The 5,455-nt window shown below is 48.2% G+C and overlaps 1 pseudogene; it reads left to right on the top strand.

Moving 5' to 3' along the window:
- The first annotated feature begins 347 nt into the window (after positions 1-347).
- LOC149356713 (uncharacterized) lies at positions 348-1,181 on the top strand (annotated as a pseudogene).
- Positions 1,182-5,455: the final 4,274 nt, after the last annotated feature.

The raw sequence follows: 5,455 nt of genomic DNA, 5'->3' as shown, positions 1-5,455 counted from the left end.
GGCAGGTGGAACTCAAGGATGAAGTGCGGACTCAGCAGCGCAAAATAGTTGGAAACTGGAGACCACCAGAAAGCTTCAGCTGCGGCGTCAGAGATTTTGAGGAAATGGTGGGCTTCGCTTGCCATAGTCGCGGACACAATGCAAAACTCGGCCCAAACTTTCCCCAAGGGGAGCCACAAACTGAAATCGGTGAGACCTGTCCCAAGCAAGAGTATGGAGAGGCTCCACGCACATGTGATAAAAAACAAGGAACCGATCCCCAGCCTGAAGAGCGTGGGGATGGAACAGGGGATAAAGAAGAGGTAGTGGCTTCTGTTGTCGAAGAGGCTTGCCCTGCTGTGCGCTGCATGATAAATGGTTGCTGCCTGGAAGTACTGATAGACTCATGCTCAAAGGTGACCTCGAAAGTGCTTTGAACACACTTCGATAGAAAGGGGATCGCGAGGTGTTGGAAGCGTCTTGAAGTGTTGCAACCAGGTTTGTAGGTATAACGGGGGATCCTTTTGGCATAGGAGGCTCTTCTCGTTACTCTTCACTCTCGGCGGAAATGTATTAAATCATCCCAGCTACATATGCCCATTCATAGTGCCTCTGCAAAAGGACTCTGCCAATGGAAAGATTTGCATTGCCGATAGTGACTGAGTTTTTCCCTACCGCTAATCGCGGGATCGGTGTAGAAGGTGTTCTCGCTAGTTGCTGTGAAGCTGTTCGATGAGAAGACCGTCCTTCCCTCGTTGGAGCACGTTTTATGCGGTTATATGCCTCCAGACGTAGAGAGCGGCACCGTGGGAGTGCTTGAGCCGGTCGATTCTCTTAGCAATGGCCTGAAGGCAACCGCGGGCCTGGTAACCGTTAGTGGTGAGCAGAGGGTGCCTATGCAGGCGGTTAATTGGAGCCAGCTGCCACTTTGTCTCCCTAAGAACAAAACATTAGCTTTCTCTACAACTGCGATTGAGAGACATGAGCCCACCGACGCTACACTCACAGCTTTGGGGCATGCTGGCCCTTCGTAAAAGCCAGAAGTTTTATTCGATATTTCTCACTTAATGTCTGAGGAGAGCGAGGCACTGACTGCCCTGCTTAACGAATAGGAGGTGGTCGCCGCGACCAACATGGATTTGGGCTGCTGTGGCGTTGTACAACACAGGATAGAAAATGGCACTTCGTCGCCCGTTTACTAGCACACGTACCGCATCCGCTACTCCCAACGCGAGATGGCGCGGCAGGTGCAGGATCTGATTGATCATGGCATAGTCGAACACTCAAAGTCGCCATGGGCGGCACCGGCCCTACTGATAGAGAAGCCATATGGTTTCTACGGAATGGTAGTGGACTATCACAAACTCAATTGCGTAACTTGGATCTACCCGTACCCTATCCCAAATATACAGGAGACGCTTTCTCAGCTAGGCTCTGCCAGTTAGTTCACGGTGGTAGATCTGCTTGCGGGATTTTGGCTGATAGCAATGGACCCGGCAAATACTGGGGAAACGGCATTCAATACTTCTGCAGGGCACTATGAATGGAAAAAGAAGCAGATGGGCCTAGTCAATAGCTCTGCCATCTTGCAAAAGACCGCAGATGTTATCCTGCTAGGCTTCCTGGGCAAGTTGTGCTTCGTATATGTGGATGACTTAATCATATACAGTGACAGCTTTGAGAGGAAGTTGCGCGACATTGCGGTTTTGGTACCACTGTGAGGTGGGCGTCAAGCTTAAACCTTCAAACTGCCAATTCCTAATACAGGAGGCTAAATACTTCGGGCACCTTATCTGTGCTGAAGGCGTCCGGCCTGACCGGGAGAAACTAAAATGTGTCTTGGATTTTCCATCCCCGACTAGTGCCCGCCAAGTCCGGCAGTTTCTCGGCCTGATTGGCTACTACCGAAGGTACATAGAGGAATTCGCCAAGCTAGCTAAGCCCCTGTCCGCCTTAACCGCCAAGAATCTGGCTTTTCGCTGGTCAGGGGGTGCAGAGGATGCTTTTAGTGCTCTTAATAGCAAGTTAATCATTGTACCGCTGTTACGACACCCAGATTTCAATTACCCCTTCGTTATGGCCAAAGATGCCTCAAAGTTTGCGGTTGGTACCGGGCTTTCGCAGGTTATCGAAGGTAGAGAGCATTCCGTTGTTTCTGCTAGCCGACAGCTCAGTCCCTCAGATGAGAAGAACGGAGCCAAGAAGAGGGAGTGCCTCGTGGTTGTCTGGACAGTAAAGCTCTTCAGGTGCAACATTTACGGCTGCCAATTCAAGCTGTCATCCTATAAGTGGGTGATGATTGTGAGAGACCAGCTCGCTCTTGGCTAGGAGGAATTTACTGCTGGAAGCATATTACTTTTAGGTCGAACATAAGTCAAGCAGGGCCCACATGAACGCTGATGCACTGAGCCGCCTTGCCACCGTCTCAGATGTGCGCGGTTTTCTCCCTGTAATTAACCCGGCTGGGTTGTGCGACGAGCAGCGCAAAGATCTTGACCTCAAGCGAATCATCGAAAGCCTGGAGAGAAAATCATCTGGCCCTGAACAATTAGGCTACTTCACTGACAAAGACGGAACCCTGTGCCGGTGGACGCGGCCAACGATGAAAGGGAGACCAAAGCCAACCACTTGGGAGAGGGTAGTCATACACAGGCCATGGACAGAAAGGGTTCTTCGTGCGTTTCACGACGTGTCCTGCGCCGGCCATTTTGGCGTAGCTAAGACGCGCAAGCGGGTGGAACGGTTCTGCTTCCAGAGTGGCATGCGATAGGACGTTAGGGAATACTGCGCAAGGTGCCATTCCTGTCTCGAGAGAAAAACGCCAAGTGTCGCAGGCCAGCGCCAATTCAGACATTCCCTGAGGTTTCGGCTCCTTCCAAGCGGACTAGTATGGATATAGTCAGGCCGTTGCCGCGACCACTTCCGGAAACATTATTGGCAGATCAGCTGGCGAAATACCCGGAAGTGGTGGCCACCCCAGATCAAAAGGCAGACACGGTTGCGCGTGCGTTTCTCGAACAGATCATTGTTGATAACATTAGTTCTAAGTTCTTGATTAAAACCAAAGTGTATAGCGCAATGATACTCTCTAACCTATTTCAGCAATCTCTTGAAACAGCATGCATACCTGATGACTGGAAGGTCGGGAAGGTGATTCCCTTGCATAAGTCTGGTGATCAACATTCCCCGCATAATTATCGACCCATCTCACTTACCAGCATTCCGTGTAAAATTATGGAGCATGTTATTTGCTCTCACCTTGCATCGTTCCTTGATTCTAATGCCTTTTTTACTGACAGTCAACATGAATTTCGGAAGTGGTTTTCTTGCGAAACACAGCTTTTAACCTTCACGCATGATCTAAACTTATTCCTCGACAGGGGTTCCGTTGTCGACTGCTTATTCCTCGATTTCTCAAAGGCGTTTGACAAGGTCTCGCATCAACTGCTTTTTTTTAAACTTAGTAAACTTAACCTCGACCCTAACGTTCTTAGGTGGCTGCATTCGTTTCTCACTAATCGTTCACAATTTGTCACCGCTAATAATGCTTCTTCCTTCACTTCTCGAGTTGGATCTGGAGTGCCACAAGGCTCTGTTCTAGGGCCCCTGCTTTTTCTTATATATTTCAATTACTTACCTGACAATCTATGTTCAACAATAAATCTTTTTGCTGATGACTGCGTCATATTGAAAACCTCACTCAAGTTTTAAAAACACCTTTCACCATTTATAAAGCTTCCCTGGAGGAGCATCTCTAGCAAAGCATAAAGGCTTACATGTAATTGTAAGCGTCATCTGTGTTACGCTGAAAAGAAAACGTTAAGGAACTAGAGGGATACAACTTCGTGCTTATATGACTGATACCTGTTCTACGGAAGCAGTGCTTTCATGCCCAACAGAGGCGTCGTTCATCGAAAGGCGCCCCAGAATTGTCGCCAGGCGGTGAAAGTGCGGCCACGGGATGACGCCTGTCCCTGTGGTTTGTTGCTTTTCCCAGAGACTACAATAAAGGGCCGGAGTACTGTCTCAAAATTGAACGGCATGCCTCCTCGTGCGACAGAAAAATACCTGACCAGCTTAGTGCCGCAAAAGATAAGATGCGCTGGTTGAAAAGAAAAGGTGCATGCACACAAAGCACTAAATATATGTAGCGCTGCACATTCCCTTACAAAAATGGGCGTTGAGTTTCTGGTGTCATGTTCATGCATTCCTTGTGACACATTAGAAAGTCACCACGAAGTCAGGTATTCATGTCTTTCGACAATAAAAACTCAGCAGAGACTCTTTTTTGTTAACACAGAAGATTTCCTTATGTCATCGGCCATCAGACACTCAAGTGCCTTTTCTCGCCGTTAACCCCCATGCAGAAATATACCACAACAGATTCAGATGTTATTTCACACGAATTTCTCTCATGCCATTGCCTTTGTGGTACGCACAAAGGCATGCACGAAATAAATGCAGCAAGCGCCGGAGGCACTAAGAGGGAAGGGAGTGCATGGGGGGGGGTCGCTATAATTTACGCTTTTATGACTGTGACGGCACTCTAGAAAGAGAGAGGTTGTTTACTGGTCAGTGAAGGCTTTTTTTTAAATATATGCTTGTCGAGAGCTATTGAAACATTACACGGAAAATTCGATTTTTTTTTGCTCTTTAGTGTCCAGATTAGTGGTCGTTACCTGTGATCATTATTCAATGCGATGAACGTACCACGCGGTGGCATTAATACGAGTGACCAAAAAACGTGCTACCAGCAAGGGTGAAAGCAAGAACTTTTCTTTTTGTCTGCAAAGTGCAAAATATAGGCTTGAAGACACTGATACAGCAACAAACAACTTAATATCAAAGGCTGGCTCAGTCGCAGGCTCCATATAGTGCGTCACGTCGAAAGCGTTAGCGCGTGCTGTTTTCAATATAACTCCGAACAGTGCAGAAAGGAACGCAACAAGAAAAAAAAACAAGTGACAAGCATGCGATGTACCAGTGTACAAGGTAAAAAAAGATGACAGCGCAGTCTCTGGATCTTCAGTCACCTCCTCATGTGTGTTTACAACATTCAAACGTTTAGCTGGATTAGAAAGATGTGAGTCGCTAACATGCTCGCAGGTTTTGAAGCTACCTAGCGCATTATTCGAGTAATTTGTGCCCCGGAGGGCAGCTTTGCACAACGCTGCGGTCTGTACCAAGGATTAGGAGCGCTAAGACAGTACAACGGACAGCTGTCGCTCTGAGACTTGTAGTTTGCCAAGCGGTTTGATACGGCCAATGCGCTGTATGTCAAGGCTCAGAATACGTTGGCACTTCCAACAGGCCTGACAGGTCCTTCTGAACAACGTTGTTGTCCCGTGCGAGCATGTAAGATGCTCGCAATGCAAAGAACAAAAAACAACTGTGGCTGCGCATATCACGCCACGTGAGCTGACTAGTTAAGGTCTGGTGGCGTGGTGTAGTGGTTGGCGTGGTAAGATGCGGAGTC

This window comes from Amblyomma mixtum, chromosome 3 (assembly GCF_055824585.1).
Source record: "Amblyomma mixtum isolate Tamu chromosome 3, ASM5582458v1, whole genome shotgun sequence".
NCBI classification, from domain to species: Eukaryota; Metazoa; Arthropoda; class Arachnida; order Ixodida; family Ixodidae; genus Amblyomma; species Amblyomma mixtum.
Note: the sequence above shows the minus strand (reverse complement) of the source record. Positions and strands in the feature narration are given on the sequence as shown.